The 15316-nt window shown below is 49.8% G+C and overlaps 2 long non-coding RNA genes across 2 annotated transcripts; both read right to left on the minus strand.

Annotated features, from left to right (window-relative positions):
* Positions 1–948: 948 nt before the first annotated feature.
* Positions 949–14835, minus strand: LOC311434166. The gene is made up of 2 exons (XR_014691303.1): positions 14793–14835; positions 949–2552 (listed from the first exon to the last, which is right to left on the minus strand). It is a non-coding gene; the product is annotated as an uncharacterized lncRNA (long non-coding RNA).
* Positions 7335–8320, minus strand: LOC311434165. The gene is made up of 2 exons (XR_014691302.1): positions 8154–8320; positions 7335–7963 (listed from the first exon to the last, which is right to left on the minus strand). It is a non-coding gene; the product is annotated as an uncharacterized lncRNA (long non-coding RNA).
* Positions 14836–15316: the final 481 nt, after the last annotated feature.

A 15316-nucleotide genomic window follows, 5' to 3' on the forward strand; every position in this document is an offset into this window, starting at 1 on the left:
CTGCTGCCTTGCGAGGGGAAAGGTTGCTGGGAGCCCCATGGGCTGAGCAGCCACACCATGGGGTGTGTGCCAGGGAAAGGAAGGGCCCAGGATCCACAAAGGGGAAAGGGGGAAGCTCCCAGGGTCTACATGACAGTGAATAAAGGAAGATCCCTCCCCAGAAAGGGTGTCTGCATGGTCTCCCAGCCCCTCTGGGATCAGGTGTATCGCTGAAGAGCCATGAGCTGGGTAGGAGCTGGTCCCTGCTGCCCCATCGGAGGGGCAGAGCTGGCCCCGGGGATGGAAAAACACAGAGCAGCCGTTTAAGTGGGAAAAAAAATGGAGAAGATTCACTGAGCGGCAATGGGAAAGTAATTGAGCTAAACTGAAACGTAATTGGAAAATAATCATGGTGAACAGCAGTTTAACACATTTTATTCTAATTTAAACAGAAGTTGCTTTATGAGTTGGTGTTTGTGGCGTGCTGTCTATAGCCTAGACAAAAGACTTTTTTTTTCTGTGGCTGGGACTGAAGCCAGAAGCAGACCCTGCTCCCACATCCTCACTGCCACCTCTGTCTCCATTCTCAGTGCTGGGGGCAGAGAGGGACGAAGCATCCAATTTCTCCAGCAGCGTGCCAGAAGGACGGTGGTACCTCTGCTGGAGGTGGTGGCTGGGAGACCCCGAAGGCTTGCTGTGCAGTAGCCAAGAGCATTTTCTGTCCATCCCTTCTCCGTGCTGTTCTGCTCCAAAGCTGCTTATGCAAAGCGTTCAATAAATACCCCCTGAAACGTGGAGGAGATGAACAAGGTAATGTGAAGAATAATGAAATGTCCCTCAGCCTCCGGGGAAGCAGTATTGACCAGCCATGGAGAGAGCTTGTAATGAGGCCCACTTTACCCAGAGAGAACAGTAATAGCCTTCCCTTCCGCAGCCCCCCTTGCCCCCCCGTAAATTGTGTTTGCTCAAGAAAATGATTTGTTCAGGAAAGGAGGCAGGCAGCGGGTGCTGGCTGGAAGAGCCAGCGAGGAGGCAAGGAGAAGGGCTGGGGGGAGAGTCATGGGCCATGTGTGGCTCCCCAAGGTCGGTTGTTGTTGCAAATGAGATGTGCTGTGTCAAAACGCCCCTCTGCATCCTGCTGGCCCAGGAGGACGGGGGAAGGAGACTTTGGGAAAAGAGCAGCCAGAGGTGGCAGCAGGGGTGGATCCTGTGTCCCGTGAAAGCCACCCTTATCCCAAAAGTGCTTCCCTTTGCCTCACCCAAACCTCTCTGTTCAGTCCTCTGTTCTTTGCACTGATGGTGAGATCTCTCTCTGCTGGTCGCCCTTGCTCTGCTGGAGCAGGCTCTCACGATGTGTCTGGATTCAGTGCACTTGCTCAGTGGGTTTACTGCTCACTGTTTGGCCCATTTATTGAGCACTCTCTGCCATAGATACCCCCAAAGCTGTGGCTGTGGACTCATTCCTGCATCTGCAGAGCATCCGGCAGAGATTACACCTTTGCACAAATAGAGATGCAACCCAGCAAACTGCCTGCTCAGCAGCAGGCTGCTCAGCCCACCAGGGCTGCAGCTTCCCACCCACAGCTGCTCTTCTTTTCTAGCCCATGACCAACAGCCTCTTCTGCACCAGAGTGCCCCTTGTTTCAGCATCACGGGGGTTTCTAGGGCTGCTCATTTGGTTTTAACCATGCTATCTGTTCAAGGCACCACCCTGTCTACATTAACCTTTATTGCATTATTCCCATGTCTTCCATTCCTCATTTCCATTCCTTGCCCCTTTGTTATCTGGGGACATAACAGGTCACTTTGCTTTGCTGTTCTTCCTATTTGCATCTCTGCCTTCTGCTGTCAGATCTTCTTTTGCCTGCTCCCTCCCTGAGCAGCACTCCATTTGGGATCAGCATCTCATCAGACTGCAATTCCCTTTGCTTTGGTCCAGTGTACAAAGTGACAGACCCTCTCAAATTGAGCTGGGACTTTTGTCTCACAGCCAGCAAGGTCACTGCAGTCCAAGGAGCTCCTCAGCACATGTGTGTGTGTTGGGTCCCATGTTAACACAGGACCAAAGGTAGCTTTGCAAATTTTAGAGCTGTCTGAGTCCTCAGGCTGGTGCATTTGAACACCCACACGCTACACAGAGTGTTTGGAAGACGGAGGGAGAATAAGGGTTTATGTTTACTGTAATTATACAATTTATGTCCTGAGTGATGTCCAGAGGAGAGACTCCTGCCTGCCTCCATGGCAGCTGAGAGAAGGCTGCAGGGGAAAGCACCAGAGAGGGGACAGCTGGGGCAGGGACTTGCCACGTATGACTGGGATATGTGAGACTTGGGTGAGCTGTGGATCACAGACACACAGTAGATCACCAGCCGTGATGGTGTGGTCTGCCCCAGGAGGGTTTCTTCTTCCCTGCTACGTTCTGATGTGACCCAGCGTATGGTCAATCCAGACAAGGTGTTTCAAAGCTTTGCTGTGTCTTCCGTGGTCTCACCCTGGTAATCGGGACAAGGTGATGATCCCTCCCAAGCTGTGGACAGCCCCATGCTGGCACCCTGAGTGGACACACGTCTTTCCTGTCCAGGCAGGGAACAGAGGGGTTAGACTTCACCATGCCCTGGACAAAATGCTCTGGAAGCTGTCAGCCTAAAGCGAATTGGAAGAGCCTCCCTACTGTGTTCAATCTGTTGATTAAAGCAGCAGCTGATCTTATTGTCATTCCTAACAGATCAGCGCCGTGTTTTCCAAGGCTGCTGCTGAGCCTATTGTTAGCTTGGCTGGTTGCAATGATCTGAATTTATCCTAAGGGTTTCTGTTGTTGTTGGTTGGTTGGTTGTTTTGTTTGTTTGTTTTGTTTTTCAAGGCTTTGAGCCTACTCAGAAAAATAACTTCATTCTCACTGTGTGTTCATTGGGGTTTCACGTGGAGAAACCTGCCCACCTGGCCACAAACCTTTGGTTGTGAGTTGCTGACTCACACTAACTAAACCAAACTCCTTGAAACCAGAAAAAAAAAAAAAAAAAGCCAAGATAGGACAAAAGCAGAGCACATTCAGACAGACCTCCTCAGATTAGCCTGAACCAGACCAAACCAGAGACCTACCTTGATTTGAGCAGACCTGACCTGGCATAGTTGAGTTTAACCAGGCTGTTCAGATTCTGTGGTTTGGTTTTGCCGTATATTGGATTAAATCCACCTGCTCATCTGTTGACACAGCCTCTTCTGCAAACCAAGGACCTTCTGGGATGCATCCCAGCAGGACAGACCTGTAACCTTGCATTAGCTATTGCCCTCATACTGCTTAATGTGGGATTGCTCTCATACTGGCTTAATTTGCAGAGATCCCAGGGATGGCTCAGAGCAGCACCACAGCTGGTTGAGTGCCAGCAGGTGCAGTAGGCTACCAGGTGCTGCTTGGCACCTAGTGCACAATGGCACAGCGTTTCAGAGGGCGACCACTTTTCTCTAGGTAGAAAAAAAGCCTTGTAATAAAAGCCAAACGAAAGCAGAGCCTCATCCTTACCTGCTATTTACTGCCTTAGGAATCTCTGGAAACAACATGGGAAATGGCACTCATCCGTATCCCAGCTCTGATTGTGACTTTTCTGCTATGAGTGATGCCAGGTGCTGAACTTGATTTCCTCCTACCTGGAGGTGACACACAGCCCTGATCTAAATGAAAGAGCTAGGAAGCTGCACATCTATGACATATAACAGTGTAACGTACGTGGTAATTATCAGTGCTAGAGGGGCTGAGCTAAAGGAGTCCCGTATATAACATGGGACTAAAGCTCCTTTAGACTTATGATAAATCCAGACCTGAACACCAGGATATATATAGATCCTTGATTCAAAGTTTTTGTGTTATACCTACTTAGCAGTCTGCCACCCAGCTTCCAAGCTAAAAATATTGATTGCTTAAGCAGATAAAATGAGCCACCTGAAATGATCCCGTTCATGAAACCCATGTAGGCTCAACACTCATCAATAATATCAAAATGGAAAAGAAGAGGGTGTTATACCAGTTAGGAGGTGTAACAAAATGATGGGCAGACCTTGTAGGAAGGTCCCGAGCTGTTCTGGAAATGGACAAAGAGGTTCTTCATCAGAGATCCCTCCTGGCTAAAAATACAAGTTCTGTGGGAATACCACAGGTCAGATTAAATTGTACGGGTTGGTGAAGGTTATCCACTATTTTGGATGCTTTGAGAAAAAAAGCTTAGAAGAGAAAAACTGAAGTCTGAATTTTGAATGACATTTTGGTCAGGACCAAAAGCTGAAAGTCAATTTCCCATCCCTTTGGGTAATGTCCTTTAAAAGTCCTCACTGACCCTGACCAGAGCCAGATGTCTTGCTGGCCCTCTGTCCTTCCTAGCTAAGGAGAAAAAACTATTTTCAGTAGAGCCTGATGTGGAGTCTCATGGATCACAATCAGCAGCACGGCTTCATACCCTTGCTGCTTTCCACACAATGAGGCATCCAAGGGCAATCCTAAACAGGAACACTGAGTGTTAAATGCAGCAGCTCTTGGGAGACAGGGTATTTACCAGACTGTCATTATCTGTTGAAGTTCCCCACATGATTTTCCCCATCAAAACAAAGAAACAAACAAACAACCCAGCAGAAATAATTTTCTGCAGTCTCAACAATCAGGATAAAATCTTTGTTTTTAGACGCTCTTTACTTCCCTGCGCTTCAGGTTGAGCTTGTTACTTTTCCCAGCTAATTAGCATGCAGCCTGCAGGTTCCACAGCATCAGCTAAATATAAACCATCCTTTTATTTTTTCCTTTTATTTGAGGGCTGTTGACAGAGCTTTTTGTTCACATGAAAGGTAGAGGATTAGCCATGTGAGGTTCATCCCTCATGTCTGTCTCCTGTCATCAGAGGACGGTGGGTCTCATCGATTAACCAGGCACACGGCCAAGGCAATGCACTGGGCAAGGCTTCGCAGAGGACAATGTCACAGCCAGACTCAGGGGACTGTGTTCCTGGGCTCTGACTTGGCCATGGTCTAAGTGCTGAGGACAAGAGCTCGGCTCTTGTCAGTCCTGGCTTTTCTTCCCTGCTCTTGGCTGTCCGGAGGAGTTACCTCCCTTCAATGTGCTTTGCCTTCTCCATGTGGTCTTCAGGGATCGGTCCTGCTTGGGATGTGGGAAAAGGGACTGCAGGAAGACTCGCTCCCAGTCTTTGACCTTTAGCTTTAACCAGCTTGTACTTGTAAACTTCTCTGAGATTTCCTGATAAATGAACTTCCAGCAGACACGGGGGCAACGATACGTGTCCTCTCCATGTGCTTTCCAGGCTTCTGCTAACAGACTTGGCCCCTGTATCCAGCTTGCCTGCCAGTTTGTAACGCTTTAGGAGCAATGACATTCCAGGCTGAGGAAGGATGAACACAGCCTCTATGTTAATTTCGCACCGTTCGGTGCCCCCCGTGTCCTTTTTATACCCATTAGGAGGACAGGGTGACATTAAGGGAGCCACAGACTGCATTTCCAACCCTAAGGGATCCCATCTTGGCTGAACTGTAGCTGACATTTCACCCACTCTGGGCTTTAATGCACAACCAAGACCCTCTGGGCATGATACACAACCATTTTATAGAGCACTGAAACAGAGCTTTCTCCAGCTGGGATAATAAAGGAGGGGATTTTTTTTTCCGATGGCTCCTGTTGGAACACATTATGAAGCCCTTTGTGAGAGGCTTTAAACAGAGCCTTTAAAGTGAATTCAGATGGAGTGAGACTTGGCAGAGACTGAAGTGGAAGATGAAGGTGGGGGTGTGGGGAGAACCTCCGAACCAAGGGGAATCGTTCCTGGAGCACGAAGAAAGCTGCAGAATTAGATCCCCTTTGTCCTCCCAGCCACAAGACTGAGATTTACCAGTGCCAGGTGCCCTGTGCCCTCCCTTGAACTGGCACGCAGCCGGCCAGTTTGGCACTGGCTTGCTCTGGGTGGCCCCAGCACAGACTCGCTGCCTGCCAGCTGCAGTCAGCTTGGCCCGGACCCTCAAGGGTGACCAGGGGATCTGGCTCTGCTGTGACCCCAGACAAACGTCCCTTGGGCCCTGCACTATCTCTGCAGCCAAAGGGGTTCCCATTCATGCCTGTCTCGCTCCTATTTATTTCTTTGATTCCTGCTGGAGGTGGAAACAAACTGCCACCCCCTGTAGCATCTGTCCTCCTCTCTTGTTCTCCTCTCTAGGGCTGTCTCTGTGACTTCTCTCTTTTTCTACCCAGTTCCATTTATCAGTGTCCAGCATCATCAGAGATTTCAACATGGAGAAGAAAGACTATTTGTTAAAAACTTTAAAGGATCCCCACGGCCAACACACGTGGAGTTTCGCAGTGGAATTTACAAAGCCAGGGAGCCTGAATCTATCAGTTCAAGAGCTAAGACCTTCCCCCTGATGAGCTGACACCTCACCTAGCCTGTGTCCTTGCTGGTGGTTCACCCTGGCAAGCTCAGAAGGCTGTGGGACTCCCTTGCTTCCCAGTCCCCTGTTGCTGACCCTATGCTGCCTTCACCTGAGGACAGAAAGGGAAGAGGGACAAGACATTTGCTGAGGGGACAGCATCAGCAGCAAGCACACAACAAGGACTCCTGTCCCAGATTTTTGTCTGCCTGGCAGCGAGGGCTGCTGGATGTCCAGAAACCAATGTCCTCCTGAAGTGTTAAGGTGGTAGGGACTGATGTGTTAGAGGTTTCCTGGTGCCTTGTGGTTCTCCTGGGGAGCCTGGTGAAAGAGAAAGCAGGTGCTTTCTGAGGAAGCCTTGACTTCTGAGTTAAATTGAAGTGTTACCACAATGAGTAAGGGCATGAAATCTAAAGACAGAGATGAGAGCAGAAACCTGCTTGGAAAGGTCTCTCCCCCATGTTTGAGTCTTCCCCAAAAGGAAGAGATAAAAATTAGTCTGGAACTGAAGCACAAGAGAGCCTGAGCCTGGCTGAGCCTTGGGAGAAGGAGGGAGTTAGGGAACAGTGTTTGGGGATCTTTATGGTCTGACAGCAAAGCCTTCTGGCACAGGACAGGTCTTGTGTCATCTCCGGGCTTTCCAACGACAGCACAATGACACATCTGTGACACACAAAATAGAAAAGAAAAGCTAGAAATCCAATAGCTCGACCGGAGCCTGACTCTGCTATCTCTTCCTTAAATCCATCCTCATTGCTGCACCAGAGCCATTAGTTTCAAAACCTTGATTCCTCTGTGCCTACTCCAAAGTTGATCCGTATGTTAACTGTGCGAGCTGGGGTTTTCAAAGCTGGAAATATGCCTCGGGCTGTTTTAATGTTTCATCTAAAGTGCACCATTCATTTTTGAGGGGAAGATTAGGGAAAAAATAAACACCGCTGGTCTGACCACACCAAACAACATTCTGACAGATGAGTGGCTGCGAAGTGAAAGCTTATGGGTTGGAGAAGGGAAGCAATGTTTGTAAAACACCACTCAGCCCAGCTAAAGCTGCCCCTGTCAAAAGTTGTGCACCTTGGAAAAGTCCCCAGCCCATATATATTCTGCAGAGAGCAGCTGCAGCTCAACTGCTCTCTCCCTCAATGTGTCTGTGTGGGCTGAGCTTGCTCTGTCTTCCCATGGCACCTACAGCCCAGTTTGACATCTCTTCCAAATGCTCCAGGGAGATTTTTTTCTGCAGTTGTAGCATCAGGACAGAGTTTTCAACCCACAAGGCAACCTACAGCACTTGGGCTAAAAGGCCTCTCCCCTTTGCAGGAGGCTGCTCGCCCTCCAGGAGCTCTCCTTGCTGTTGCACATGGGGAGGTTGGGAAGGAATAAGGCAGGAAAATGCAAAAAGCAGAAGGATAATTTCTCACTGCCCATCTGGAGGAACTGTCTTGCTTTCTTCTTCTGACACTGTCAGGGGGAAGGCTGCATAAAGTAAGGTTCTCACTGAGAGCAATATATTTCTCCTTCTCTGAGCAATAAGATTTATTTGTGCTGTCCATTATACCCAGATGGACCCATGCTGTGGACACAAAAAATCCCATGTAAACCCTGAAAAAGCAGGCTTTAAGATCTTTGGAAACCTAGTTTCCCAAATTAATGATGATTTTGAATAAATTTGGCTTTGTTTCTGTCCCTCAGTTCCTTAGTTATGAAGATAATAAAACCACCTAATTCAACGGGGAAACTGCTGATGAACAATTCATTAATACCTGTGGCACTCGAACGCTACCATGAGCAGAGCTTACAAACGGCTTTGAGGAAACCCATCAGGGTTCAGCTGAAACACAGCAAATAAGGTACGGAGCTGCACGTGGAGAGATGGGGATAAAGCAGAACTGTGATGAACCCCTTCCATCTTGTGCACGGAATGACCCCCGAAATACAAAACACAGGGAAGAAATCAGAGGTTGGAAGCTACTACGTGCAGAAGGGTCCAACCAAGGTCAGAAGGCAAAGCCTGCTGAGATGTTGTCCGTCCCTGTCACCCCTCTGGGCATCACTGGCTGCACCCAAGAGATTCGGGGCGCTAACAGACCCTTCCTAAATTCTTACTTCATGGAGATCATAACCCAAGGAGGCCTCAGCCACACACATCTGGGTGGTTCTGCCTGAGGAAGCAAAGCCAACTATCCCACAGGGGAGCCAAGGCAGCAGCACGGGGCAGAGACCACAGCCTTCTCCTCCTTCCGCTCCTTCCATGGGGCGTTTGGATGGAAAACGCCACACTGCCACTTGGCGAGGGGAAAAATGCTGCAGCCTCCTTCCCTGCCCGCCCTGCCGCTGGATCCATCCCTCCGGAGCAGCAGGGAGGGGAGAGGGGAAGGCACAGCGGCAGGGAGGGCCGGGCGGGAGAAGCCTGTTTGAAACCCTCGATAAATGCCATGGTGCAGCCAGCGTGAAATGAAGAAATATTGCTCCTGGTAAATATTTATTTTATATCAGAAATTAGCATACCAAATGTAATTAAAAACATCTTTATGTGCACATCCCCCAACCCCCCAGTCTGTCAAATGACGTTTCGGAATAACTAGTCATAAAGAATGTGGCCTAATTAGCAAGCATCCCAGCCTACTGTTGCCGTTTGATAATTACCCTGCAATGAGCATCTGAAATTAGGATTTCATCCCCCCCATCACAGCCCGCCTCTGGCAGAAGCCAGTGCCGGCAGGTTTTTGTCATCCTCACCTTCATTTTACCTCTCTCCTGGCGAACACCCAGCCTGGGAAACCCATCGCTTTGTGAGCAGGGGATCCTCGTGCCCCATCCATCGTGCTCCCAGAGCCTGAGTCCAGGTTCCCCAAAATCTTGGGGACAGGGACACTGCACCAGGGATGGAGGGGACATGGGAGGAGCAATGGGAAAGGTCTTGAGACCAACTGGGGAGCAGTTAATCCTGCTGGGGTGTGCAGCAGTTTAATTGCTCATCCCGGAGCTGCTCGGGGACTGCCGGCACGCAGTGAGCATGCTGCCTCCGTGCACCAGAGGTGCACTGTGCGTGAGATGAAAATCAGTTGTGAAGAGAGCCTGCAAAGTCTTAAATCCATCAGAAATGACCCATCAGTGAAAAAAATATAAAAGGACCAGATGGCGCCTTGTAAAAGTCTTTCTCCTTTCGTAGCTCGAGTGAAAACGGTGCTCTCTGTGAGCATGGGGAGCTGAGGTTTAGGGTAATAAGTGGCTTGTTTTCTCCTCCCCAGGTCTGGGACTACCCCCGTGTGATGCCTGCTGCCCTGGCCCCTTCCTTGCAGGTCCATCCCCTCCACCAGGTCCCGGGGGCAGTCCCCAGGAGGTCTGGTGGGGGCTCGTCACCTGCCTCGGCCACCTGCAGCCTGCGTGTCTCTGCCCAAACAAGCCCCTTGCTCCCTGGTCCTTAGGGGAGAGGATGAGGCGCTTCGAGGGCTTGGTGTGCCTGACTTGTTCTAGACATTGACTCCAGCATGAGACAAATCACGTCATAGGGGAGGCTGTTTTCTTCACTGACTAAGCAGAGACCCCAGGGTGATTTAATCAGATGGAAGAGAAAAAAAAAAAAAAGCCAACAACAGCGAGATGAATCCCATTCTGAGATCTTGTTTTCTCACAAATAAGGACTAACAAAGACAAAGCAGAGCAGAGGGGCAGCTAGTATTAAAGAACAACAGGATTAGCTGTAAGGGGAAGCATTTCCCAAGAGACTCTTCAAAAATAAGGCTTTTCATCAGCCCGTGAGAGAGGCGCTGGCTTTGGCTTTGGCTGGGATGCTGCATCCAGGGGGATGAGGGGAGGAAGGGCTTGGGTTTTGGAGGAAGAGCCATGCTGGAGCCAAGTTCCCTGCAAATTCAGAAGTGGTGCTGGGGCACCCTCAGCTCCGTGGTGGTGCTTTTGGCAGCTTGGTGGGATAGCAGCAGGGAAAGGAGAGGTTGTGGCAAGTTTGCTGGGTCTGTGAATGAAGGGGACATCGAGCAGATACACTGCAGTAAGCCATAACCTCACTATCTTCCCTGCTCTGCTTCTCCCCACCATTTTGGGGGGGTTTGTGCCCCCACGGAGCTCCACGTGGGCAGATCAGGGCTGCCAAGATGGATGAGGAGCTCCAGCGTGCTCGGGCCCTCGCTTCCCGGTAGCCTCTGTCGGTGCTGCCAACTTTCTGGAGATCTCCTCCTCTCAGAGAGGGCAGGGAGGATCTCCATGCTGACATTGCAAATGCAGCAGCCCCAGGCACTGGTTTCCTAATTGCTGTGCATGGCTGAGTCCTCCTGGGGATCCGGGAAGGAGGGGTATTGAAGATAAAGAAAGCTGGCGCTTCGTTTAAGTCATTAGAGAGCTCCTTGGGGAGCTGGAGGGAAGACAAAGTGAGAGGGATGGAGGGGGAGAGGGAGGGTGAGGCAGCAGGAGAGGAGGGGAGCAAGGAGGAAAGGAGGGAGGGAGAGAAGGTGTGGGCAAAATAGGATGGAAATAGGGTGAAAGTATCTAGAAGGGAGGAAAAAAGAAGGGAAGAGGAGGGAGAAGGGCATGGGTGAGGGAGACAGGAGGGTGATGGAGGAAGGGAACCCCTACCCTGCTGCACCACGGGGTCCTCCTGAGGATCCCCAGGCTGTCCCCAGGGAAGGGGATGCCCATGGGGAGGGCACCGGCTGGGGTACAGGGCAGGAGGAGGCAGGAACAAGAGGTGCTGCCCGACCTCCTGCCCTGCAGGGCTGCAGCAGTCAGCTCACAGCAGCAGGGCGAGCTCAGCAGCGCGGGCTGTGCTCTCAGGAACTTCTCATTGGAAATGGTTGGCTTGTTTTCTCTGGAAATGTTTGCTGGCTTGAAAATAAAGTCTCTTTTCTATATACTTTTTTTTTTTTTTTTTTTTTTTTAAGGTAGCAGATTGTTGTTTCTGTCGAGCATAACATTTAGTAGAAGGAAAAAAAATAACAAATGTGTACAACTATATGCTTTCTTTCCTTCCTTTTTTTTTTTTTTTTTTCTTTTTTCCATGTAGGACATAAAGGGAAAAAAAGAGAAAAATGTGTCTGAATAAGTGAAATATTTTCATGGATTATTTTGAAGAAAGTGATTTTTTTCATTGTGGTTGCAGAGCAACAGAAAGAAAAAAATGCAGTTTAGATGAATTCTGCTTGCATCTTGAATAGACAAAGGGGAATACCTTCACTGCAGGTATTTCACTGCTATTTTGAGGCAGGGGAAACTGAGGCATGAACAGCATGCCCAGAGGATGGGGATATGGTAGAGGGGCTTGCCAGACAAGCCTTACACACTCCTACCTCCTTCCAGTCTAAATGGCACCATTCCTTTCCCCTCCTGCACGCAGCACACTTACACCACCCCTGCTCCACCCCGGATCCAGCTCGGGGGGACTGGGCACACTGGGAACGAGCCGTGCACAAAGACATTTCTGCAAGTGGGGAGGCCAGGGAGGAGTGGGGAGGAGATGATTTAATTGCAGGAACTCAGGATGTTTTACAACACAGACTTTCTCAAACAAGGGATGCATCAAACCTAATTGCTTTCCAGGCTGTCCAGCTCCTTAATTAGGAAGCATTTTAAAGCCCCGTGTCAAGTCTCTGCTGATAAAAGCACCTCGCAGCACAAAGTGAGGACCAGCTGCCCTCAGCTCCTTGTCCCAGTGCCCAGACCAAGGTGGGAGCACAGGGTCCTGTGTGCAAAGAAACCCACGGGGCCACAGCACTGTGGGGTTCAAAGGTGCCTTCTGCCACTGCCACCCCACTTTCCCCAGCCCATTCCCACCCAGGACAGGTGTCCCTGGGGATGAAGGGATAGAAAACCCCAGCTCAGTGAGGACTTGAGGGGTTGTTTTGGGTTCAGTCTGGATGAAATGAGAGCAGCAAGGGGCACACTGGGGAGATGCTCCATGGCTTTCCCTGAGCTGCTGGTCCACACTGCAGCACATCCACGGGAGTGAGAGGAAGCAAATATTCCCCAGTGCAGCCTCTGATTGTGCCCCCCTCCCCTGCCTTTCCCCGCTACCCTGTTGCCATTTCCCACTTGGCCAGCTCCACAAACATCTTAATTTCATGCCTGCTTGTCAGGGCCGCTTTGTGAAACATCTGAATGACATTAGCACAGTTTAAGAGTGTGACAGACTGAGGAGCAGCAGCCTCCTGCGGTTGCCTATTCCAGATGGTTGAGTGACAAATCTCGCTTCTGAGATCTTAACTAGAGAGGTGCAGCAGGACAAAGCCCCCGGGGAGCACCAGACCTGTCCCCACGGCGGCTCCGAGCCCTCTCTGGGGACAGGCAGTGGTTAATCCAGACGGAAGCAGACACGCAGCAGCAGATGCTGTGTTCTTCAGGGACCCTGAAAGCTTTTCCTCTGACTTGTTGCTGTCTCATCTCAATTACGTGCACAGCCACAAGCAAACCCCCCCCCCCTTTTTTTTTTTTTTTTTTTTTCCTCCCTGCAAGCATCTTCTGCCCAGTGGCTTCTCTCACTAGTGTGGTGCTCCGCCGTGTTGCCTTCAAATGGCATTTGCAGTCTCATAGACACGCTTCAAACCCCAAACCAGTGCAGGACATTTTGGGGGAGAAACTCTGCAATCACACATGCAGTGGAAGATGAGCATTGCTGGGGGAAAGTTTAGAGTCAAAACTTGATGTGCATGTGAGTGTTTTTAAGCAAAATATAGCCCAGAATGGTGAAGCCATAAAACTGAGGAGGGATATTTAACAATCACCTACAGCTGGAGTTTTGTGCCTCTGCTGCAGCACAGCAGTGTTACAACACTTCTAGTGAATAACTGGCATAAATCGCTTCCTTTCATCCTTGCAATTTAATGTGCATTTCCCATCCCAGTTCAGGATCTGGATCCTGAGGTGACCGTGTCTTTTCACAAAAAAAGTGAATTTGAGGGTCTTGGGACAAGATCAGCTTGAGCAGCAAACCCCAACACCCCACCTTGTGCCCCATCCCGGGCTGCTGCCTGTTTCTGAGGACACCCAAGGGGCAGAAGCAGCACCAAGGCTCACAGTGGCTTGCTCATGCCAGTGACCTGGACAAAGAGCAGGACAGTTTACCAGTGCTGAGGCAAGGAAATCTGTCCATCTGTACTGTAGTCCTGAAGCAAGGGCTGCCTTGCCCTCTGAGCCAGAAGCTGAAGTCCTGGCAATAGGTCTAAGAGGCAGGAATAAAAGACAGCAGCTGATCAGAAAATAAAACCAGAGAGCCTGAGGAGAGGAATTAAACCCAGCTTTTACCAATCTTACATAAAATAGCAGTGACCTGATGGTTAAACTTGGTAAAATGCTAAGGTTTTAATGTAGTGGTGGAAGGTTTTCTGGTGATGCCACATGAATAAATTTGGGTGCAGCTACAGCTTTGCTCTTGGTGAGACATTTGCATTTGGAGGCAAGTGGCTCACAACTGCAACCACAGTTCTGGTTTGCACTTGTACTCAGCTACTGCAGTATGGAGGAAGATCTTTGGCTTGCAGACTCTAGAGAAATGCTCACAGGAGGCATCCATCAGCATCCTGGCCCCTGCCTGCCTGCCCTCTGTTGCACTGGTGCAGGTCTGTTACTTTAGAAGTATCCCTTGAGCCTCTCTGAAGTAGGACTACACGGGAATTACTACGTGCTGTGGGAACTGTGTCTTCTGCCCTCTGCCGAAGAGAGGCAGAAATGGGGTTGGATCCAGCTATGATTACTCTGATGGCTGAAGTGATTCCTAGGCTGATCCCAGAAGAATGACAGGCTGAAGTGTGGGTGCAGGCAGAACAAACCTCTAAACCAACCTTGCCAGTGGAGAAATGTTTCAAGTTACACTCCCAAACAATAAATGAGATGTTCAAGGACCAAGTGACCTGGCCTGATTTATTTCTTCTGAGGGGCTGTGGGCACAAGGAACCACCTGCCTCTACTGGTCCATAGCATGCCCATCACCTGCACCCACTGCCTCCCTCCCCAGGGATCCAGGGAAAAGTGGCAGGCAGAGCTCAGCGGGACCAGAGGGCCTCAGGAAGACAGCAGGAAAGTCCCCAGCCATGAGCAAACTGCACATTTCTCAGCGCTTTTAATCTCCTTATTATGGAAATGGGCTGATAACTGGTTGTGTAGTTAAAATGGAAGTTGACACCAGGGCTGCGGTTTCTCTGACTTCAGAGAGATGCTGCAGTAAACAACCTGGTAAAGGGCTGTAAGAGCTGGCGTTCTGCTTCAAGCCTGTGTTAATGGGAATCTGGAGAAGTACAAGAAAATAAAGGGAAGCTGAATTTATGGGGACAGATGCATCAAATACTTTGGGTAAATAAAGCATTTCTTGGCCTAGAAAAGGGATGGCAAGAGAGAGAGGTCACCCTATGGGCAATGAAGAAAAAGCATGGAAGATAGACACGTTGTGTCTGGCTTACCTCTGCCACAACACATCAGCTGCTCCCAACATCTTCCCTCTCCACTTGGCCCAGCTGATCAGCCCCTGCTTTAATAGCATGTCAGTCTTCCTTTACTGATGCTTTAATTCCTGGCAGCTGTTTTTGCACTGTCTACTGCTATGAGGTTTGCTGTGGCCCAGCATGTTGGCTAAGCTTTTGTCCCCATGCATTTCCCTTGAGTTTTCTAAATGTTTGGGAACTCCCCTCTATTGCTTCAAATGATCTGACAACTTTCCTTCTGTTCTGTCCTATCCTATCCCATCCCTTCCCTTCCCATCCCAGACCCCTGGTTCATTATAAAACCATTCCAGCAAAGCACAGTGTGACAACTGATGGGCTGTAGATTTTTCTCCTATCTTCTCTCTTGCCACTGCTCAGCACCCAGCTGTATCTGTACAATGGGGAAGAGGAATCCCTACCGTGGTCCTAGCAGTTCAGTTGCAGAGGTTAAGAAGAAGGTAGCAGGGCTAGGAACCTATCTTCTTCTCTATCCCTATGAGCAC

Source organism: Aythya ferina (assembly GCF_964211825.1).
Source record: "Aythya ferina genome assembly, chromosome: 3".
In the NCBI taxonomy this organism is placed as follows: domain Eukaryota; kingdom Metazoa; phylum Chordata; class Aves; order Anseriformes; family Anatidae; genus Aythya; species Aythya ferina.